General features: G+C 55.3%; 1 pseudogene; it reads left to right on the top strand.

Annotated features, from left to right (window-relative positions):
* LOC130159856 (hydrocephalus-inducing protein-like) overlaps nt 1-23833 on the top strand; it is a 100064-nt pseudogene that overhangs the window by 50476 nt on the left and 25755 nt on the right.

Below are 23833 nucleotides of genomic sequence, written 5' to 3'. Positions count from 1 at the left end.
CACCGTTGTCAGGAAGCCAGGAGATATCAAGTGGCTTCCCTGGGTGTGCCCTCCAAGAGGGAGGCTGGAGGGACAGTAGCATTCTCCTGAGGGTGAGCATCCCTTGGGTCAGACAAAGCTGGGTTAACAAAGTGAGTCTGTTAAGGGAGGGTAAAACAGAGGTTGTATGAGCTCCTGCACGGGTGCTGTTTCCAGGCACTGTAGCTCAGAGTTGGGGAAACGAAGCCTTCATGGTTTTTACCCTCATGTCTTTAATCCTTTTCTGCATCCCGCAGGAGACCAGGGTCCATGGTTTCCATCCTAAGTTACTGTTTGGCTCATCTTACAGGCTGGCAAACGCTCGCGCTGGAGGATTGAACCCAGTAAAGGAGTGATCCCCCCCGAGAGCGAGGTGTCTGTGGCCATCATAGCAAACTTGGACGACACCGAGAGATTTGAGGATGAGGTGAAGGTGTCCATAGAGAACAGCCACACCTACGTCATCCCCGTCCAGGCTGTCGGCACGGGCACAACGATTGTCACCGACAAACCCATTGCTCCGGAGCTCAACTTGGGCCTCCGCTTCAGGTAGGGATCTCTCGGCTCCCACTTCCCACGTGGGCTCGGCAAGGAGTTTTGCTGTAGTCCTTCAGGCTAGTTGTTCTTCAGTGCTCGAGGTCCTGGCTCTGCTTCACCGAAGCCACAGGAACTCCTTTAGGAATGTTCTATGGCCATTTCAAAGTCGTTAGATACCCTCAGAAGCTACCAAAATGGAAACCAGTTGCTAGGTTGTCCCTGACTTGTCTTTAGTTGGAATATGTTTATTTCCATACTTTATCAAAGAATGAGCTGGAGGAAAACAGCAGGTCCCAGAAGCCTCCTGCTGGAAAATGCTACATTACAAGTATAAACATATTTCTGTTTGCAATAACGTTGCTTACCTTTCCAGTCGCTATGGTCTATTCTCTCGCAAGAGTGGAAAACCTTGGTGGTAGCTTGTTAGCAACTCCTCGACTGAATTAATGGTGCTGGTTTATTTCCCTTGTGCCTGGGAGTCCTGCAGGAGCTGCCGAGTTTCTTTGCCCTGTATCATCCATCAGTTTGCTCGTCTTCCCCGGTTCCCCGGCTGGGCCGCTCTTTAGAGGCGCTTGCTCTTCCCTCGTTTCCCCCGCCCGCTTTCCTTGCGGTCTGCCAGCACTGCGGCGGCGGCAGCCCGAGGCAGAAGCGAGCGAGGGTGCCTGCAGGAGCAGCTCTGAGCGGGAGAGGAGGAGAGGTTGGCTGAGGTTGGGTGGGATAAATTGCGTGTGCTGCCTGAAAGAGCTTAGCTCGGGAGGGGGCATTCGCGGATCCTAGTGCGTGTGTCTGAAACTGGCTACATTCTTATAAATGGGAGAGAAAATAAGCCTTTTCAAAGCGCTGTTGCTGTTGGAGTCCTCTTGGGACGAGAATAATACTCTTCTCCAAGTGCCTGTTCCTTTTGCTGGCTGCAAAGAGGCTCCACAATGCTCTGATACCTAAATTTTGGGCTAGAAAGAGGAGGTTGATGCTGCCTTAAGCATTTAGGCTAGATTAGTGGGGTGGGGTGGGGTGTTGGGGTGTGTTAAATGTGCACCCACAAGCCCCCCAGGTAAGCAGGGACATTACAGGGAGATTGGCACTTGGCCAGCGTGCCCTGTGCTCTGTGCAGCCACAGATGGGCTGCACAGCGGAGGGGAGAGTGTGGGTGGGATTGCTGTCGTCGTCCTCTGCCCCCCTTCGTGTCTTTGCCTGCAAGCTAGTTGGGAGCCGCCGTTGGCAGCGGGTGCAGAGCTGCCACCAGGTGAGCTGGGGGGACCCAGGTGACATCCCAGATGAGGTGGGCTTTCCCAGAGCCACAAATCAGGCATCTACCCAGAGCTTCCCCTAGCCTTCATCTGCCGCTGTCCACAACAGAAAACCGGTTCATACTAAGCCTTGTACACATCATTTGTGAAGTGTGTTTCAAAGACTCGTTTGTTCTAATCTGTCACTTCTGTGTTGGTGTTTAGCTGCTTGTGGCAGACGTGCATTTTGCAAGCCACGTGTTCTGTACCTTTCAAAAACCCAATAACTGTTGTAGGAACAATTCTGTTCCTGGTGGTGCTCAGATTTATAGAGGGTAGAATAATTATTCCACGCTGGCCTGCAGTTAGTGTTTCTTTACATAATGGAACCAATTTCCATGGAATATTCGTTTTGGTTTATATCTAGCTGTAGAGGTCAATCTCTTGTTGTCACTCCATTCCCTCAGCTGGTAGACCGGGTCTTGTTGCTGTGTTTGTCTTGGGCGAAGCTTATGCTGATCCTGCGTTCTCACAGTGCGTTTACCTTCCGAAGACACAAAACCATCTGCCCTGTTCAGCTGATGCGTTGGGGGCAGGGAGAGTTGGATGCTCCCTAAGAGATGGGGGAGTGAGGGGGGTAAGATGGGCCCCGACGGTGGGATAACTGGTGCCCAGATCTCCAGATGAGTCTCTGCACCCTGCCAGCTCCCCAGTAGCATCTTCAGAGGAAGCCACCTGAGGCAGCAGCTCCCCAGGGGCAGGTGAAATGGCAGCAGAGCTGTTCGTCCACCCACCTGCAGCCAGGGCAGACCAGCTTCGTGCCTGGTGCAGGGAGACCTGCAGGACGCACCTTGGGAAAACCCTCTGAGTGCTGAGCACCAAAGGGTGATGCTCTGCTCGCGAGTACCTGAGGTGATGGATCTTTGCGAAGCTTTTCCTTGCTGTACACAAACTGACCAGCTGCTGGATGCTGAACTTCGGGCCAGCCGAGGTCTGGCTTTGGCTGAAGCTTTGAGCTAGGTCAGCCTTTTCAGAGGTGGTTTTGTTGCTGGGCGTGTGGTCAGATAACGCCATCGGGGTGCTGAAGCTGGGTGACCGCTGGGAAATAGCAGCTCCCATAACGTTTTCCATCTCTGCTTGTCTTCTAGCTTTGATCGCTGCTGTTACCGTTTCAAGATGACAAACAGAGGACGACGCACCCACCAGCTGTATTGGTCAACAGAAGGCTTCCCCACGTTCAGCCATCGTGACCGTCTCCGTGCCATCAGTAACACCAAGGGCACAGATTCCTCCCAGAGCCCCAAACCTGCCTGCCCTGTGTTTAAGCTTCAACCGCTGAGGACAGAGCTGATGCCGGGCAAGACTGTGGAGATGGTGCTGGAAGGCTCCTCCAGCACTCCCCAGGTGAGGTGCCCCACGAGGGCTGCGCCCTCCCCACCAGGTCACCTCCGCTGGGGCTTCTTCCGACCCCTTGACATTTGCCTTGGGAAGAGGAGCAAGCGCTTTCCAGAAACTGTTTTAATGCCACAAGTTGCCATGGCAGCACCGGCTGCTTTCCTTGCTGGCCGCCATCAGTGTTTCCATAGCCACCATAAACCCAGCTCGCTGGTACCAAAATGCGGGCTGAAGGGAATGTTGCTGCTTCAGAAGCAGAGGGCAGGTTACAGGGTGTCGTGTGCTGAGGCAGAAAGGAAGGGCGGAGAAAATAAGTTACGCTTAGGCTAGGAGCAGAGGCTGTAAATAAATGAAAACATGTGAGGTCATAGATCTGGTGAAAAGAGTGAGTTAAAAAAACCCAAGCACCAAACCTGTGAAGAGAGGGAGAGTCTGAGAGCAGCATCATTTTTCCTCTGTAGACAAACATGGGCAGAGGCTTGTCTAGCGCCGAGTCCTGGAGGAGAAAAACAGTGCGTGCCAGCCCTGATGGTCAGAGTGACGTTCATCCACGTGGGAAAGTGTTCCCAGGGACCGTTATAATTGACAGCTTGACTTGTTGTCGGTATTTCCATACCAGCTCACCCCAGACTCTCAGCCAGCCTTGGTGTCCCAAGGGCAGCCGGGTCTGGCAGCACCCTTGGGTGGCAGCTCAGCAGGGTCACGGGGTGTTCTCCCCCCCCGGGCCCTTCTTTCCAGGCCAGGGGAAATCCAACTCTGCAGAGGAGCTGCCAGCTAACCCTGGTGTACATTCCTTGGCTCTGGGACCGCTGGGCCCAGGTGTTTAAGCAAATGTGGAATGAATCTTCATGAAGCTCCTGCTGTTCCTAATGATCTGAAAGGTGCTTGCAAGGGTTGCCTCAGTGGCAGCTTGCAGAAGGCTTGATCGCTCGCCTAGCTGAGTGCCCTCATAAATAGGATGCAGCATAACAAGAGGAGGGGGCTATTGAGGAGAGCAGTGGCTGTAAGTTGCGGCAGGAATAGGGTCCGTGGTTGGGTGGCTAGCAACTGCAGCGTGTTTTGTGGATGCCCTGCCAGCACCTGCTTGGGTGACGCGTGACTCTTGCATGCAGGTGGTGAAGGAGCGGCTGCTGTGTCACGCCGTGGTGGGGAGCAAGGCGGGGAAGGCACAGATAATGCAGATGGACGTCACGTGTGAGTTCGTTGATCCCGTTCTGCAAGTGTCTACCAGAGAAATCGCATTCCGGGTGGAGAAGGTAAGTCTCAGGATTGCATCCTGGCATTGAAGAGCGTGGCTGATGGCCGAAAGCCTGCGGGGTGTGCGTGCCCGTTAAACACGGGGGGACGGGGATGGTTAAACCGCTTCCCCAAGTCCACGGGGCTTCGGCTATCGATTCGAGCCAGAGCAAGCTTTGGCCGTTACCACGAGATGGTTCTACCACAGAGATGGTGATTTTGCTGCCCTGGGGTCGGGGACAGTCACAGCTCTGCCCTTCTCGAGGTGGAGGCAGGATCGAGCTGCTGCGCCAAGGGCACAGGTGAGGCAGTGGGACCCGCGAGCGCAGCGTGGCCGTTGCACAGCTGCCTTGTGCGCTGGGGCTGCTGGGGGAAGAGCCGATCGCTGCAGCTGAGCGATGCTAAACCCCTCCTCACCCTTCCTGAGGTGCTTTGTGAAGTAAGTGAGGGTATTCTTAGTGATGAGATGGTTTTCTGACTTCAGCGAAGTAAAGCTGAGATTGCAGCTGCTGCGCTGAGGGGGGATCGTAGCCACTTGTAGAGAGACACGCATTTGTGTAGTCAGGATGAAGGGAGGTTTTTGAGGCTCCTCCAAGGCATGGGGATGTCTGAACGCCGATCCTGCAGGGAAGCTGAGAAAAATGGAGCTTCCTGCCAATTCCTCAGGCTGGTGAAGGAAAACTGTCATCTTTTGTCTCTCTCTGCCTTCCCTGCTCTTGGCATGGATGCTCTTTGCGTTTCCCTCAGCCTCACCTCCTTCAAAGGACCTGCAGTCATCCCTCAGCTGCAGTGATGACAACACCGATGCAAAACAGGAGCCCTTTAGTCTCTGGCTCCTGACTCCTCCATCATCTTTCCCTCTCCAATGCGGTGTCTGAAACAGAGAAGATTGTCCATTATTTAGTTTCTGTATTTTCAGGCCTCTCCTCTGGTTCCCAGGCTTCCAGAGAAGCACAAAATCCTGTGAGCGGGCGGTTCACACTTAATGAGAAGCTTTTCAGCTGTTCCTGATGTCTGCCTGTGTTCTGCTTGATGCCCCGTGCTCTGGTTTATCGAGTGCTATGACACTGCAGCTGTTGGATATCGATACATCCAGAACTAGTTTCCCAACCGCTGCCTAGTTGATGTGAACCCTGCAGGAAGGCCAGAGCGATGCATAAGCAGGAAGAAATAGCTTAGGCTGAGCTTGACTGTGAGGCTACAGACACTTTGTCACTGGAGCAGGGACAGCAGGACACACGTTGCAACCAGACCGTTGAGGTTTCTAGCTGGCTGTTTGTGCGTGTAAATGTTCCAAGCTAACCTTAGGCTACTGCAGGCTCTCTCCTCCAGGCCAAATCCTGCTTGCTTTTCTCTTCTGACTAGCCATCCCTGCTTTTATGAGGCTCCTGGAGCCACTAAGGCTGTACGAAATGACTGGGGGTGAAAATCGTCTTGTGCCATTCTGCCCAAGAGAGGGTAAACTGGAGACAAGCGCTCTGGGTTCACTTTCTGCTTTTGACCTTGGTCAAGCAGCTGCCTCCTCTCGAGGTGCTGTTCCCTCGTCTGTATGTGAGACTGTTTCCCGGCCCCCTGGGGGATGCTGTGGTTTCTAAACGTGAAAAGCACCTGACGTTCTGAAAGAAAAACCTTGTAGAAGGGTAGAAACTAATACAGACAGTGAATAAGAGATGTGTGCAATTTTGGGGTTGAAAACTCTGAAATGCGTCGGAAGGGAAGGGAGGTGCGTGGCCACTTCAGGTTGTTTTTTTCTTGTCTCCTCTTTCTGTAGCTACCCAGTGACGTCCTCAGCCTACAGCATAAGCCTCTTTCTTTAAAAAACATGTCCTCCCTGCCGCTGGGCGTCGTCCTGGCCTTAGACCAACCCTTCCGAGTCTGTGATGCGGCCCGGCAGCCCCTCCCTGCAGATGTCCAGGTGAGCAGGACCTTCCCGCGGTGGGCTTTGAGGAGGAGGGATGTGGCGGTGCGTTCCTGTTGGGAGGTCCTCTGGCAGGGTCTCCTGTAGAGTCAGCAGTAGCCTGGCCCCAACTCAATCAGATCTGAAGCGAGCTGCTGGAAGAAACAAAAATACCCGAGTTGGGAAGATACTTCGTGGCTCAAAGCCATGAGGAGAAGGGAGCAGGCACCTAGGGCTGGGCAAGCCATGGAGTAGAGGTATCTCCTGGGACTTGCAGCAGCCGTCCTCAGCCAACCTCAAGAGCAGCTTGCTCTCTGTGAGGGCAGCTCTGCCTTCGGGAAGGCTGAGGATGCTCCTCCCACTGTCGCCTGGCACCTGCCCTGTCGGTGGTGGAAGGCGCTGGACATGGGCTCTGCTGGACACGCGCTGGTGGAGGTGCGGGCACCGTTCCTGTGCCGCACCGGTGACTGGCCCCTGCGAGGCTGAGGCTGCCGTGCCGGTGCACTTGTGCTGTGAGGATAAAGGAGTTTCTCTGGAGTCAGGGCAGCAGCCCTGGCTTGCCGGAGTGCTGGTTCGGCTGTGTGTTTAGCACAGAGCCTCTGTGGGTCCAGAATTCAGTAGGACAATATTTATTTCCCCCTGGTATCGATGCAAAGCGCAGAAACGTGAGCCTGCAATAGTCTGACGAGAGCGTGGTGCTTGCAGTCAGGCACTCGCTGTAAAGAACGTGCAGGGTGGGCTGAGAAGCCCACGCTGAGGTCATGCTTTAAGACATTGACGTGTTCCATGCTATCCAGCCTTGGACTTCATTACGCTGGTGTTTGATCTTTTTAATCTCCTTGCAGCCAACGAAGCTGGAGGTAGGGGAGGAACGTCATTTCTTCATCGGATTTAACCCTGCTCACGAGGAGCGTCTGAATAGCTGGGTGGCAGAGAAGGCTCTGAAGATACAGCTGCTCGAGCATCCTCACGAGGAGCAGGTCACTGTTCGGGGAGAAGTCTTCTTCCCAAATCTCCAGTTCCAGACCATGGCCGTGGACTTTGGGTGCATCTTGAATGACACTGAGGTGGAGCGTTACATTGAGATGACCAACTGCAGCCCGCTTCTCGTCCGGTACCACTGGTCATTCCTGACGGGCGGCCACGCGAGCCAGCTGAGGTATGTGCACCGTTGCCCTCTCCTTGAAGCTCCTCTTCCTAGTGTCCTGTCTGTACCTGGCAAAGACCCAGGCTGTTTGCCTGGGATCTGGCAAGCAGCTTTCAACTCTCCCTGGTGGGAATAACACCTGCCAGCCGTGGTCAGGCTAGATGCTCAGGGAAAAGGTGATCTCTGCCGGTTGGACGCTGCAGGGGAGAGCATGTTCTCCAGCCAAGCTGGGGCTGTATGACACTACTAACGCTTTTTGCTTAGCCCATACCCTGGAGTCCTGCTGTGCCTCTGGAGCTACAAAGCCACGCTTAGGCACGTGGACGGTAACATCACCGGTTTTCCATCCCTGCCGACCCTGTACGTTGTCATTTCATCCTAAGAGCCTACATAGGCGCTGCCACCAGAAGGACCTGCTGCTGCCCCGGTCCCTTGCTGCTGCTTTGCTGTAGCCCCCGTACTGGTTCCCCGGGAAGGAAAGCTGCTGTGGAGAGCTGTGCTCGCAGACCCTGGTGGCCTGAGGCAAACACCACCCTGGAGAAGGGAGTTTTTGTCTGTTAGCTGTTTTGTGAATGCGATGTGCAGTTGATTCAGCATTTTTCACCAAAACGGCAGGTTCTGCTGGGGCTGTAGGTCCAGCTGCAGGTGTCAGTGGGAGCGCTTGTCTGAGCATCCCTGGGAGGCAGGGCATCCAGCCCTGGTCAGTGGTTTCCAAGCCCAAGAGCACTCTTGCAGTGGTGCTGCAGCACGTCTATAAACACATTTCTAGCAGTTCCTCCCGCTGTGGCCTCTCTGCGTAGTACAGAAGTCTAGTCTGGGCGGTTTTAATGGCAGTAGCAACTGGTTTTTCCATAATGCCCTGGGAAACCAAGCAAAGTTAACCACTGCGCGTTGAAGTGCTGCTATTGCAAATAACAGAGATCAGTTTTGTTTAGGGAGTTGGAATTTGGCTTAGAGGAGACTGGGCACTGGCATTAGCTATGGCGGTGAGGAGGGCTTGGGGGAGAAGCTGTGGACACTGGGGTAGCCCGTTCACAGCGGGGTCTTACCAGGGAACGGCCAGTCTGGTGTGGCCCTTCATGCGCGGCACCTTCAAGAACAGACCCTAAAATGCAGGGGAAAGTCTGCAAAAGCAGGTGCAAGGAGGTGGACAGGGAAAGAGTAACAGGGCTGTAAGCTTTGCTCGGAAGCCCCTGTCATCTCCTGGTAAATTAGATTAGGGTTTAATTACAAGCTAAGGGAAAAATCTAATGTTGATGGTAGAACAATGCATATATTTTATGATAACAGAGAAACACACACATTGGAGCAAAGCCTGTGTGGAATTAATTTCCTCTGGGGCCACTTATTGGCCAGTTGCCTGTTTGGTTTGGTTTTTGTTTTTTTTTTTTTTTTTTAGGGTTTTGGAAATGTGACTGCTGAATCAGTTTTCAGCTTTTAATTCCCCCATCTCCACTTAAACTAGCTTTGCTGGACCTGAGCCTGCAGGTTCTTCCGGCAGACGCTGAGTTACCCAGCTCTGAGTTGGTAGCAGCTGAGGGTCCTGAGCATCTGGCAGGATAGCTGAGCATCTGGCAGGATAGCAGCCCCTGCTCCAGAGGGTTTGGCATAGCCCCTTTGCTGGCTCGTTAGTGCTGTGGACGTTAGGACAGCTCCCTTTTCTGCTCTGCATGTTAATTCAGCAGTAATGTGCTCGCTCTGGGTCCCTCGGCAGACACCATGTGATTCTCCATGTCAGGGCTGGAAATGAAGATGGTCTCCAGGCTATTAACACCTCAGATGGCTCATTAAGAGCCCAGCAGAAGGGCAGCATGTCAGATATTATTTCTGGTCTACATTAAGCACTGTTGCTATTCTAAATTATCAGATCAAACTAACTTGGTCTGACATCGAGGGAATCAAACATCGGGTCTCGTGAAGGCGAGATCGATAGAATTGAAGCGTCCACACTTCTAACCTTGCTGGAGCTGATCGCCAGAGACTCCCAGCATCAATCAGACACACACATTTATTTTGGCCAGGAGAGAAAAATGTTGTTTCTCTGCCTGGACAAGACTATTTGTGCTTAAAGTGGGTTTGGTTTTTTTGTTTCTTCTAATTGTTCAACCCATTTTTTCCTCCTTACTCTTTAGTCACTGCTGCTACTTTGAGCAATCATATCAGCAACACAGTCCAGCCATTGCTGTGCGGTTAGTCATTTCCAGGGCGCGCACAGTGACAGTTGGAGCTGTCGGATCTCACTGTAGTGATGTTGCTTCTCTGTCTCTGCGCTGCCTGGTCTGAATGTCAATGGGTGGTTCAGTAAATGCACAAATCTTAGCTCAGCAGAGGAATTTATCCTAGCAAAGAAATAGTCATCAGGGCATTGGGACAAAATGCAGTTTCTAGTTTTTGCTCTTGGCGAGGGCAGACCATCACCACCACCTTCCCCAGCTGCTGGCCATGTGGCCCAGCTCAAGCCGCGTGTTCCCACAGGGTGCACTGGGCAGGTTTTGAGTTTACTTCTGTATCACATTGTTTTGTTTTCAGTTGCAAACACCCTTGAGCTGTCTTGCTTGTTCCAAAGTCCCTTTTTAATCTGCGTCTGTTGGCCTGCAGGACAAATCAAAGTGCATCGTCGGGGTCCGTAAGCCTGTTTAGATGCCTCAGGGGCGCGTGGTCTCTGGTGCTTTGCCCTGTGACAGAGCTCGGGCTTTGTTGGGGGGCTTGTTTTCCCCCGGTGCTTTGGCTGTGCCGAAGGGATGCACCAGCGTGTGGTCCCTGGGGGCCTGGGCAAGGATGCTGGGCGTGTGGGTGCCACGCACCAGGGCAGCAGCCTCAGCGCTGTTAAAACTCCTGCATTTAATGCAAAGGGGTGGTGGCTCCTGGCACGTGTCCTTGGTGCTGGCAGGACCTGCAGGGACCTCGGGTCTTCAGATCACCGTTCTGGGGTGTCTGTCCTGCTGGTGGTGGCTCTCACACAGCCTGAGCTGGCAAGGTCACGTCATCCTGCCTGAATCTTCACGCGCAGTTTGCAGAAGCGGTGTGATTTCTAGCTCCTCTGTTTTGGGAGGTGGGTGTGGGAAGTGGTGTGAAGCTGTGTCCTTAGGAGGCTCAGAAACCAAGAGACAGGCTGAGATGATTTTTTTCCTAATGTCTCAGCGGTTCGGATGGTGGGTGGCACAAGGCTGTCCTGGCCCTAGCAGGAAGGACTCTTCTCTCCCTGCTGTCAGTGTGCCTGTGCTGCCATTGAATCCCCCCTGTTAATACCTGGATCCATTTTGTCTCATCTGACGGGTGGTCAGGTTGGGTGAGATGGACACAGGGGGGTTAACACCTTGCTGTCAGCCCCTCCAGCCCCAGGCTGACCTGCTTATGTCAGGAGGCTCCTCATCTCCGCTCCAGCGTGCTGGTGGAGGCACTTCCGCAGCCCTTTGGCCCCTCTGCTTTGGGGCTGGTCCCTTCTGCAGGTGGAGGAGCCGCTCTCTGCTCCTTGCCTTCATCCCTGCGTTCACAGCCTTGCTCTGAAAGTGCTGGAGGCTGCCCAGAAGGTCCTGATTCTGAGAAAGGGTTACCTCAAGCCTGGGCTGATGCCAAACATCTCATCATCTTGCCCTTCTTTCCCAGGACCAACCCCCTTTCCTTCAGTGCCAGGAAGATGTCGTGTCATAGAGATCAGCTTTCTGTTGACACCTCGGGTTCCTCACTCCCTTCCTTTTCATGTGATGCTCATTGTTGTTCGTTTTGACTTTCCCCCACTGGAAAGAGTCCCTGGCTGTGCTGCTTCACGCTTCGCCGCAGCAGGACTTGCTAATCGCATCATCTCCCAGCGCTGGGTCCCAGAGGGCTTCTACTTTAGAGGGAAAAATACTGTTGTTGTCTAGGCACCACAGTCTGGTGAAGTTGCCTCAAACCGTTCTGTAGAACTAGAGGTACCTTAATAAATGATTATGGATTTTCCATCTCGGGGGTTTCCCTCTCCTCGGGAGCTGTTACTCAGCCGCAGTATTTATCACGAGCCACTCTAAGAGCTGCGGTTTCATTTCCTCACCATGTGCATCGTAGCGAGCGGTTCTGGGACAGCTGCCGTGTTGACGGCCGGACCCAGGCACCCAGCGGGTGCGTGGGCTGGTGCGTGGCTGGAGGGTGTTGAGGTGCTCCTCTTGGTGGCCTGACACTGCGGGCATCTCCCCTGCCACCAGGGAAAGGTAGCGTGCAGCTGCAGGCTGCCCAAAAGCACCACTGTCCCAGCTGAGCTGGATTTATCTCATCCTTACAGAGCTGCCCAAGTCAGCGGCCGCTGGAGGTGTCGGGCAGTTTGGTCGCCCATCAGGGCCCCCCAACATGCACCCGGGTGCCTGGGCTGAGAGGAGCAGAGGTTGCGTGGGTGGGACCGTAGGTGGGCGATGCGCTGCAGGGCTGAGCGAGCACCTTCATCCCCTCCAGCCCTGGTTTGTTCTTCCCCACGGACGGTGCCGAGCTGTTGCTCGGGGTCCCCGTGGCGTCCCAGCAGCAGGCGGAGGGAGGGCTGTCAGGGGCTCACCTGGGCCAAGCCGTGTTCTTGCATGTCGCTGTAGGGAGGGCAAGTCAGGCGGGATCTCTTCCGGGTTATGAAGAGCAGAGCCTGTAATCCAGAAATGAAAACCAGCCTTAGATACTAAAGACAAATCTTTGTTTGGAGCCCGTGGTTCAAGGCACTGAATTCCCAGCTGTAAAAAATGTGCCGTGTTTGACGGCGGGGGGAACGCTTACGACTAGGCACAGCGGCAGGTAGGCATGGCCTGAGCGCGTCCCTCCACGTGGCGTTGGAAATCCAAGCAGAGCTACTGTGAGCACCTGCTGCAATTTCATACAGGGACCATAGTCAGAGTCACTTGGGAATTCTGAAAACGTTAACTCATATGCTTTTTACTGGCTGCTGTTGCTCAAAGGATAAACTCGGCTCTGTTTGCAAAACGAGCGGTTGAACTGCTTTGCTGAACCATTTGCCAAATTTGTCCTCCAACAGTTTGTGTTTAGAAACTGCTGGGGAGGTAATGATGGCATCAGGACGTGCCACACAGGTTATAAGCTCGTTTCAGCAGAGCTGCAGCCTTTGTGGCGCGAGGTGCGGTTCGAGCTGCTGTTTTGCAGCCAAGGAGTACCTGTGGCACGGCAGGGAGCTGAATCTCGGTGTCGCGATTGGAATAGATTGATTAAAAATGACCAGCGTTTCCTTCCCCAAAGTACTAATCGCGGCTGCTTTGGTGCTCATCGGGGATCAATGGGCTGTTTAATTGCGAGTCTCTGCCTGGAGCCGCTTGACGTGTCTTCCCGTGTTCCTTGCGTGTGCGAAGGTGTCCCGTGCTGGGCTCGTGCCGGCTCTGTCGGGGTTCAGGCACAGCAGGCGGCGGGCTCCGTCCCTGCTCCTGCCATCGCCGCTGCTGGTCCTGACCCGCAGCTGTGCGTAACCGCCCAGGGGAGAATTCAGGGTAAATACCTAGAAGAGCTGAAAACCTCCTTGCGGCGCTGGGTCTGTGCTGGCGCATCGCCATCCAGATCTGCCCCTTTGTGTCTCAGTCCCACCTTTTTGTGCAGTTTGTCCTTTTGTCTCCCTGCAAGGTGTTCACCTCTGATATCTGCAGTTCCTCATGGCAAGCAGTTGCCACTGCTGGACCAGCGTTGTCCCTGGGCAGCCCCCAGCATTGACCTGCTGCATCCTGGTTCTGGAGCTGCCAGGTCGGATCCATTCCTGGGCTGGCGGCACCAGTGCCCACCCAGGGGCCACGTCCTGCCAAGGAGCTGCTTGTCCAGGTCTTCCTCCCTCCTACTGCAGCTTCATGATGGAAGTTACGGTTTCTTCCAGGTTCAGCCCTCCAGCACCTAAACTGTTCATCAAACCCCAGCCACCGAAGGAGGAGGGAGCCTGCTCGGAGCACTCGGCATCTGCAGAGAGCAGTGTCAGTGATGGATGCGTAGAGGAGCCAGCTGAAGCCCTGGGAGCAGTGGGGGATCCTGCCCAAGAGCCAGCAGATGCAGAGGACTCCCTGGAAGCAAAGGTAGATTTTCTTGTACGCTCACTGTTTTGCGTTGCCTCCCCCAGCTTGCCACCAAAAAGCCGTGCTGGTGCCAGCGTAGCGTCCCTTTTTTGCTGCCCTGCTGCCATGTGCCCTGAGAGTGGGCTGGGCAGCAGGGCCAGCAGCTGGACACGGGGCTTATGGGGAGGGACAAGTAGGGTAGTGTTGTTTGGAGAAGCCCATTCAGGTCCTCCTGACCTGTGGTGAGGTTGGGGTTTTTTGGCTGGGTTTTTTTTGCACTGTGAAAGGAGGGGTTTTACCTGCACCGTGATGTGGAGGCTTCCAGTTCCCTTCCTCTGTCAAGCCCTGCCCAGTACTGGTCTCCATGTACCACCTTCTCAGCCCCAGCTAGAGCCACCCGTTGTCACGTCTCTGCCTTCGCCCGAGCCCCGGTATTGCAGCGATGGCCACAGAGCTGCCTTTTTATAAATGGAGACTTGACAAAGTTGCTGTCTTTTCCTCTTAGTATGGGAAACAGCCTTTGGTCTGCTGACCTTCCTGGTGAGCCTCGGTGCTTTGGGGCTTGGCCTCGGTGCTAGTGGGAGCTGATGGCACCTTTTGCTTCGCGTGGGACAGAGGCTGCTCCTGGGGCAATAAAAAAGGATATAGGAGAGCACAGGAGGTTCTGAAAGTGCCGGAGTTGGTGTCAAGTTCAAGGAGGGGGGTTGCACCTGCTGACATCTAAATATCAGTGGTTTTAATGTTGTAGCTCTGCACGTGTTTTCTGAATCAGGAAAAAGGATACCTGGTAGGCATAAAGAACAGCGCGGCTGAATGTTTTCAGATAGAAGCATGAAATCATTTTTGTGCCCTGCTTTGTTGCCATGTATGCGCAGATAAAGCAGGGAAATTCAAGGGGATATGGCTAGGTAGGATCCAAAATTGCTTCAAAGGATACATCTGGGTTGCAGTGTTGTCTTCTGCTTGTGTCACTGTATCAAGGCAATGTCCATGTAGCCTTCCTGGGGAGGTGGGAGACCATAAGCCTGGGAAAGATGTGGGTTAGCGTCTTTGGGAATATGCCCTTGGCAAAGCTTTGCAGGCTGGAAGATGTGGAGACAACAGAAAGAGCACTGAGATGTGAGAAGGCTCAGCCTCCCCAGTGCTTTATCTCCTTGGAGAGATGTAGCCTCTGGTTAGGCCTGAGGATGTGCTGTACATACCCTGCCCATGTCAGAGCCCCAGCACAAAGCCCTCCTTCATGTTACCGAAGCAGCAGGTATTCTTAAACTTCAAGAGCAATCACAAAGCCCTTGCTTATAAATAGGGGTCAGAAGCCCAGGGACGAGGTTCCATTTAAAGGATGGCACCTCTGAGGTTAAACACCAGCCCTCAGCTGCTGCAAGGCAGAAAAACATCTCAGCTGCCTTTTTCAGGATGGTGTTATTCAAGAGAAATGGCGATCCTCAGCCCTCCGGCACTGACGAGTGCACAAGGGGAAAGCTAAGCACCACCTGAAATGGGACAGCTGTGCCAAGGACTTCTGAAGTCCTTATTTCCCCTTTTTGACACTTCTCGCTTGCAGCTGCATTCCTATTGTTGTCATGGAGAACCTGAGCTGTCCAGGGGTGGGGTGTTTGGTGCGTTTCTTGGGCAGGAGTGAGCAAAGCTGGGGTGGCATGAGGGTGCAACGTGCCCTCGAGGTCCCTGCCAGGACAGGGTGCTGGGAGCACCCCGCTTCCTCGTGCAAGCCGGTGGGTCCGAGCCCACCTGCCGGTGTGACACGGGCTCCACCTGCACCTCGTGTCTCATCCGCACGGGTCTTGGACCCACACTCGGCTAATGGCACAGGCGTCCCCGTACTTGGTGTGTGCCTGTGTCCCATCTTAGCTGCTCTTGGCTCGATGAGGCGGTGGAGCCTGCAGCACAGTGATCCCCCTCAGCCCAGCCAGCTGCCTCCTGTAGCCCATGGTGCTTGTTTTCCAGCTGCTGCCGTCCGCTGCTGTGGATCTGGAAAGTCGGAGGCCGGTGAGGACCCAGGAAAGGATGCGGTTTGTGGAGGTGGAGCCCCTCCCCTCGGGAGCGGAGGAGGTAAGTGGGCATCTGTCTCACTTCCCCGTTCCCAGCGTGGCAAACAGTTACGTAGCCCCTGCTGCCACTGGTGGCCCTCGGTGCTGCTCACGGAGTGGCCTCGCATCCCTCCCAGCACGTTGCGCAGCGCTGCTGAAGCAACCGGCCATGTAGGGCTGACCGAGGGTCCTGCCTGTGCAGCGCCTGTGGAGGGTGTATTCATCTTGTTGCTCATCAGGTGCTCGGTAGGAAATTTTTGCAGTAGCTTTTGCAGTAGCTTTTGCGAGAGCAGTGTGTGGGTCGGAGAGAGAGTGAAAAGTGTCAGGAATCAGACGAGCTGGGCTGGAGTCCACCCCCAGCTCCAAGGGCTCTCATCTCCAAGTCTCGTGTGTTTCTGAAGGCAGTAAAAAGTGTTTTTAAAGGCAAGTTCTTCAGCTGAGAGAATGTCTTGCTGCCAGGAGACATCCCAAATTAATTTAGTGTATTAATACATTAATTAGTATGGGAGAAGATTTTTCCCAGGGTCTCTCCCACCGGTAAGTGGAATGGATGCAGAATGAGATTAGGGTGATCTCGCCTGTGATGAAGAGGCCCCTCCAGCCACATCTGTACTTTGCTCCAAGCCACGGCTGCTCTTCTGCATCAATTTCCACGCTCGACATCTCTGTCTCTCCTCCCCTGCCTCCAGGTTTTTGATGTCCTGCCACTGTACGGCGTGCTGCCGCCGGGCAAGAGCCAGCGCGTCACATTCACCTTCGTTGGCCGCACAAACATTGCTGCCCGTGTCACGGCGCTGTGCAGTGTGGAGGGAGGCCCGACCTACGAGATTGCGCTGAGTGGGGAGGCTTCGCTCATCAACTACTTCCTTGACGTGACGGAGATCGACTGCGGGCTGCAGGTACCGCACGCTTCTCTTGGCAGAGGTCCTTGTCTTGGAACTGTCGCCGGCGCGTTGCTGCCCACCGAGGTCTCGGGCGCTCTTCCCTTCCCAGCTACTCTGTTGGCTCTGTCGCTTGGAAGTACTGCCTTTGGGTGATACATTCTGCATCAGAGTTGTTTTTTAATGGCCATCTCTACCCCCCCATATTTGGGATTTCCTCCTCTTCAAGGTAACGAGCGCTGCCTCCCGGGACAGGCAGGGACCCCGTGGTGATCTCCAAAGGGACATGTCCCCAGGACCCTCATCCGCCCATCCGTTCCTAAAGCCTGAGGTCCAAGGAGATGCTTTCTTTTAATGCTCTTGATTAATCAACAAAATAAACCAGGGAGGAAGTTAACTTGGGCTTCCAGTCACTGCATCTGGCGAGAATGTCCCAGAACAATTGGCACTCCTTTTCAGTTAAAATCTCCACAGACCCTTCCAGCTGTTGGCCCTGTTTGGCTGTTGCCCTGTCTGTCTCTACTTTTGCTTCTGTTTTGCCTGCAAATACTTGTATGCAGGTGCCTCTTGTTCTGAAATGCCTCGATGCCTCCTCTTTTGTTTCAGCTGGCTGTTAGGTGACACCTTAAAGAGCAGGGGGCTTGTATCCCCTGGTTTATTTATTACTGCACCTCTACGTGCTGCCGTCGATAGTGTTCCTGCGTAGGGCTAAGAGGTACCCTGTGGCTGGGGGTTGCCCAGGTTAACCCAGGACACCGCAGTGCCTGTACCTCCTCTGCGCTCCCTGCTTCTGCGCTGTGTTCATGTGCTTTCAAGCCAGGGAAAAGGGAAGGAGACTCCCAGCAGTAGACCTGCGTCTGTAACTTCCCGCTCCTCTGTCTTCTCTCCAGCTGTTTAACAAAGTCAGGGAAGCGGAGGTCACCCTGCAGAACAGAGGGAAGATGGGATTCACCTACGTGGTGCTCGGCTCCAGCGCAGCCGCTGCGGACAGCCCTCCGCTCGGCGTGCCCCTGGCCGTGCCCAGCACGGTGAGTAGCACGAGTGATTCACCCTGGCCAGGCTGCCCAGGAGAGGGTTATAGGGAAAAAAGGTGGTGGGGTGGGTGGAAAAAAAGAAAAGGAAGACAGAGCCACAAAACCAGCACGGAGAGCCAGGGCTGTAAGCAGCTGCTGCTGGGTGGCAGAGAAGGTCGAGCAAGCGCGGTCTTACTAGAGCCCCTTCATGGCCTTTGCTGGTGGGTGGCTCTGGCATCCTGCAGCAGCCGCCGGCGGGAGGCACGAGGGCTTCGGTAGCTCTTTGGACCCCGAGTGCTGAGCTCTGTGGTTGTGCCGACACTGGAGCCAGATGGTGCAGGCTCTTGTGAGGGTCACCTTCCCCAGGTTGTGTGGTCAAGCAGGGCGTACTCCCTGTCCCTGCCTGTAAGAAACCCCACCTGCCCCCTGCCAGCACTAAGCAGGACTGAAATACTGTCTTGCCTGGGCATGAAGCTGCTTTGCCAGAAATTTTAGCAGCCCCTGTATTGGTCCCTCCTCCAGCTTTGCTGCTTTGCAGCAGTTTTGTGGGGCAGCGAGGGGGTCAGGGAGGATCGGGGCTGGAACAGCCAGGAGAGGAGTTTGCAGCATCCCGGCGCCCCAGCTTCTTAGTCCCGCGTGGATGTCTTTGAGCTGAAGCAGCGTTCTTACCTTTGTCTCTTTTTGCAAGGGGAAGAGGAAGCCAAATGGCTTTCACATTGTTTTCGTGCCCGTCTCCTACAAGGGATGACACACTGATGCCCTCTTCCCGCGGGCTTCCGAAGACGCAGCTCTGCTTGGACCCGTGCAGCCAGCTGCTGCAGCAGCAGCGTGGGTGCTGGCAGCTTGGCAGGGCTCACCTTTGCTGCAGCTGCGCTGTGCGCTGGAGTACGGGCTCAGGGGACCAAGTGGCAGGAGCTGTCCCACTCAGCGGCTTCCCCTGCAGCGTGAAGGGGAGCCGAGGGTCCAGCCCAGCGTGCAGAGGGCGAGCCAAAGGCGTCTGCGTCTGTGCCCGGTCACCCAGAGCCATGCTGCTGTCTGCTTCCATTTGCTCTCGATGTGGCTGGCGTGAGCCCAGCCTGAGGCTTGGAGAGCCTTTCTGGAAGCCCAGAGAGGAGATGTCCTTCCCAGCAACACCTTCTTCCCTAGAATTTGTCCTAGTCTGCTCCTGCATTTCCAGAGATGTATGTTTGCAGGTCGCTGTGAGTCTGGATGGGCTCACGCACCCCTGGTGTAACCACGCAGGCAGGAGATGTTTGGTTGGGATGATGAATGAGTCAGGCCCTTCAGCAGCAGCCTGGGAACCACTGACGTGCAGTGTGAGGAGCTGCTGGCCCTGCTGAGGGCATGGGCTTTAGCTCGTCTTCCACAGCAGCTGGTAAAAGAGCTTTTCTTTATTCAGTCTGGCTCTTGCTAGCAGAGGGTAAGCGCTGTGAGCAGCAGAGCTGCGCTCCTGCTGAGCAAAGGGCGGTCTGTGCTGTGGGAATGCAGCCTTGCGAGCCCTCTGAAGGACGTACTGCACCCTGGTGTAGGAGACTCGAGCTTTTAGGATACGAGAAAGCCAGAAGGCCATGTTGTCTGACGTTTTCTTCCATAGGAGAAGCTGTTTTCTCTTCTCAGTGTGTCTGTCGCCTGAGCCGTCCCCCCACCAAACGCTCTTTGGTGCATTCCCTCTCTTGTCTCCCGTGCCCTGCAGGGTTACATTGGACCTGGCAAGGAGCAAGTGCTCAAAGTCTGTTACCTGCCAGGAGTGCCTGGAGTCTTCTGCAGGGCTTTGCAGATTCAAGTGGGTCACCTGGAACCAGCAAGCATCACCCTGAGAGGAGAAGGGACCCTTCCCAGGATCTGCTTGGACCTGCCCAGGAACATCAGCGGTGAGCACTGCCTCTCTGCTCCGCAGGAAGGTCCCCTGGCTTTTTCCCCATGTCATATGCCCACAGGGCAGCTCACCCCCACCCCCACTGAGCCTGGAGGTTTCAGGGCTGTCAGAGCAACACTCAACCCTCGGGTTGCTTCCTGAGTCTCTAGTAGGTGAGTCCATGTGGGCTTTGCCCCAGGAACCACCCTGCAGAGCTTGCCAGCATATCTGTCGGAGGCCTGGGAAGGTGGCGGCTGGGCAGAAAAGCTTGGGGAAGCTGTAACGCGGGCTGGCAGGGATGTTGGCAGGGTTGGATTTGCCATGGCGTTGCAGGGGATGGGATGCTCCTCTGTAGAGGGGAAGGTGGGTGGTAGTGAACGTCAGGATTCAGAGAGGAGCAGCAGCATCCACTTCCCATAGATTGCTCAAGGAGTTTGTTTCTGGGAGAGGCCAGCATCAGGGGAGTGGGGCTTCCCAGCTTAAGTGGGATTGGCACGGCATCCACGCTTCTATTTGTGGATCTCTTCTTCCTCCAGGAAATGCAAAATATGAGAAGGTCCTCAAAGAGGCCAAAGAAAAGATGGCAAAGGACAGCCAGCGAGCTGAAGCAGTTGCTTTGGGGGAGGCGGCGGCCGCGGAGCCACCCAGGGACGATGCGGACACCGCGGTGAGAAGCCCCATTTGGCATGTGCCACCCTGCCCCTGTGTCACTCGAGCCCTGGGCACCCCGCAGCAGGCTTCCTGGGGCCCTGCTGGCACTTGGGACCTCCCTGCCCGCACCTGGCCACGACCATGTGTCAGCTCAGCGTTGCCCCAGGGGCTGCCCAGCTCTGGCTGTTGTCCCTCCAGCAGATGCACCAGCTCCCCGACTGCCTCAGGGAGAGCTCCTGAAGGCCGTGCTCAAGTGACTGAGTTCCTGGCACTTTGAAGGAGCTGCGGGTCGTGGCTGAGGGGTTTGTTGCTCACGACCCAGCTTACCAGCAGCAGCCTGACTGCGCCCTGGGGCTGTGCTGTCAGCGGTCATCTCCAAGAGGCGTCAGCTTTCTCGTGGTTCCCTTTCCAAGAGAGCTGCTGTCCAAGCTGCTCTGGCACTGGTTGGGGGCAGGCAAATACTCGGAGCTCTGGAAGGTTCCTGGCTTGTCTGGCTGTCTGTCTGGCCAGATCAGCTTTTGTGACAGTGACTGGGCAGGCGAAGGTGCAGGAGTTTGTTTCCCTTGAGATCAGGTCTTGACTAAGGGAGCAGGAGGTGTCACAGACGCTGAGCAGCGAGGCAGAGGGACTCCATCGCCCCTCTCAACAAGATCAGGGTGGGATCCTCTCTCAGAGACAAGCCTGTGCCTTGGGCAGGACCTTTGCTAACCAGCCGCTCTCTTTCCTTTCCTCAGTGGGACACGCAGCTGCAGCTGCAGATGGAGCAGTTGCTGATAGAGGAACATGCCCTGGAGCAGCAGAAAGCTCTCAGCTCCGGTCCCCCAGAGGAAGCGGCCTTTGACCAGCGTGCTCGTTGGAGGCTTCTCAAGTTAGTAGAGACTCCAGGTGCCCCAAGGGTGACACCCAGCAGTGCACCCCTGCTCCCGAGAGCTCCTGGTGTCTGCAGAGCTGGCAGTAGCTGGGCACTGCAGAAAGGGTCTGACCCTGGTAGCTCTGACGTGCTCCCTGTGAGCAGCCGAGTGTCCTCACTTCATAGTGCCACCCTGGGGTGCTCAGCTCCCCACAGATGCTGGGTTCTGCTCTTAGTGCTGAGGGGGTGCAGTGCAGACCATCCAGCCCCTCCAGACAGCACAGACACCGTCCCTGCTGACCAGCTCTGAAAGAGGCAGCTCAAAGCTGGCATCTTTGTTCCAACTGACAGGCCACGCTAAGCAAAGCCAGCAGGGAATCGCACGGGCTGAGAAACCCTAAAGCAGGGGGTGTAGATGCTGGTGGGACCGTAGGGCTTGCCTGGGTGCCTTGGTCCTTCCCTCTGCTCCTTCCTGATGAGGCAGGGGCACGGTAGGCTCCGGTTCAGGAAGAAAATGCTCTGCAAAACAGACCACTTATGCGCTTTCCCGAGTGGGATTGCTCTGGAGAAGGAGCTGCCCTTGAACGCTGTAGGTGTCGATTCCTGCCTTTCCCGGGGCTGCTCTGGGGACAGACCTGGCTGCAGAGCAGGGAAGATTGCCTGTGCAGGCAAATCTCATTGCAAGGTCCTGAAGCGATTTCAGGCTTGGGCTGTACACCAGGTTAGCAGTTCCACTGAGGCCAGTGGAGGTCTGGTGGACTTAGCCACAGTGGCTCTTTGTAGCCGAGGAGCTGCGACCAGTTAAACACAATTTTATGTTGAGGTCCCGTTGGTAGCTGATAAAACCTAGGACCTGCACCCTCCGTGACTTACCAAAGTGTTACTACCAGGTGGTCAGGCCTTGGCTTTCACAGGCTTGAGCTGGGTTTTTACAGCAGCAAATACCCACTTTATTTGTGTCTTCTGTCCACCTGGAAATGTAGCCGGGCTGTGGTTTAAGGAATGTCTCTATTCCTTTCAGAGTTCAGCTGCCTGAGTACATCCTGGACTTTGGCTGTGTCATTCCTGGTACCGTCCGCACACACCTTGTGAAGATCACCAACCCCGGGCGGTTGCCTGTGTCCTTCCTCGCCGATAGACGTGTCTTGTGTGGCACAGGTAACCAGTGCTGGAGGGACTTCCCGTGGGCTTGACAGATGAGCTTAAGTCACTGGGTGTGTGGGGGGGTTGAGTGCCTGTTTGTACAGCTTTTTTCTTCCTGACTGCCCCCTGCTCGGTGCTTTAGAGCCTGAATTCTCCTGGCCAGCAGTGCCCAGAGACCTGGTCTGCCTGGGACTGCCCTGACACCTCATTTCAGGGACTAGGTGGGCTGATCACCTTGGTCACCTCTCATCATCTTCTGCTCTTGGCTACCATGAGTGACAGCCGAGGTTTTGTGCTCTCTGTGGGCTCATGTTGCAAACGGACGGGACCCTTTGTGGTTTGGAAGTGCTTTGTTTAGACTTCATGATGTCATAGCCCTTCAGTTGAGCCTTTATTGAGAAAAGAGCCTGTGAGATCCTCTGGTGTATCAAAACAGGCTTCCACGACAGGCCCTGAGGCAAGGCTGTGTCCCATCAAACGGTGACTTGCTGTGTCTGAGGGGTGGTCAGGTGTCTTCTCTAAGTTGTTGTCCAGGGAACACCGCAGCATGGGGGAACCTTCGTTGGAAATTCTCCTTTGGGGAGGTCTGTGCCTCCTTCCCTGAGATGCCCAAGGAAGGAATTGCTGAAGCTCAGCTGATGGGTTTCATTTTTACCATGTGGACCTTGGATTCTGGCTGCAAAAACGCTTTCTCCTTGGGCGGTGACAAGGGAGAAAGAGCAGCAGGCTTCTCCGGGGATACAAGGGGGTCTTTCGCAGAGCTGCCAGCCAGGACACCCGCGTGGCCTTAACGTGCTTGTGACACACAAGCGGCATGAGATGTATCTCAGCTGCTTTATTTTCATCTGTTCAAGGTTTCAGCGTGGATCTGGACCATGTGAAGTGCCTGCCCTGCTGCAGGACTAAGACATTCAGAGTGCGCTTTGACCCACAAAGCGCCAACCTGCCACTGGGAGAGGTGGACGTGCTCCTGCCCATCAAGGTACCACCTTTTGGGGCAGGCAGCAGGCTGGACACAGCCGCAGATGTCACCTGGTCTCTCAGCTGGATGTTCTGTCCTTCACTAGGTAGCAGGTGGCCCCACGTTCCATGTCCGCCTCCGTGCCGACGTGACTGTGCCGTCCCTCTGCCTCTCCAGGGACAGGCTGGAGTTCTCCGCTGTCCAGTGTGGGCAGTGCCGGGAAGAAACTGTCCAGCTCCACAATCAGCTCCAGGTCCCCTGTCAATGGTTCGTCACCGTGCACGAGCCTGTTAAGGTAAAGCACAGACAACGTGTGACACGTAACTTCTTGGTTGGGTTTTCTTTGCCTCTCTTGCCCTTTCTGCCCCCGTGGCTGCCTGGGCGCTTGGGCTACAGCTGGGCTGAGGAAGCTTCTGAGGGTACGGAGCAAGGCTGCTTCGCCTGGACCTGTTCGTTAGCTGATGCTTCACTTCTCTGCCATCTTCAGCCATTCCTCCTCCTCTGAGGACAGTGCCTCCCCATCTGCCTGCCCTGCCTACACATCTTTGCTCCCATTTATGGTGCCACCAGGTTATGGTGGCCACGTCTGGTTTGGACATGGGTGCTCTCCGCACTGTAACAGTATCTCAGAGCACGGCAGGAACCAAGAGTCTGTCCCCACAAAGGCCACCTCACACGCCTGGTTTCTGTGCCCAGGTGGACAAATGCTTGTCAGCGAGCATGCATCGGAAGCTGCTGCAGGAGTTGGAAGCCAAGCCCCGTGTCTTTGAGGCACTGCCCTCGGCCGGAACCCTCGCTCCTGGACAGCGATGCAACATGCGAGTCAGGTTTTCACCCGTGGAAGAGGTGAGATTGGCAGGTGTCACCCCGCGGAGGTCTGGCAGGGCAGTGTGGAAATGAGAGCCCAGCGCAGGGGATGAGGTCTGGCCTCCGCATGGAGCTTTCTGCCAGCCCCGTACCCACTGTGCCCCAGTTTCCC

Source organism: Falco biarmicus, chromosome 16 (assembly GCF_023638135.1).
Source record: "Falco biarmicus isolate bFalBia1 chromosome 16, bFalBia1.pri, whole genome shotgun sequence".
Taxonomy (NCBI): domain Eukaryota; kingdom Metazoa; phylum Chordata; class Aves; order Falconiformes; family Falconidae; genus Falco; species Falco biarmicus.
Note: the sequence above shows the minus strand (reverse complement) of the source record. Positions and strands in the feature narration are given on the sequence as shown.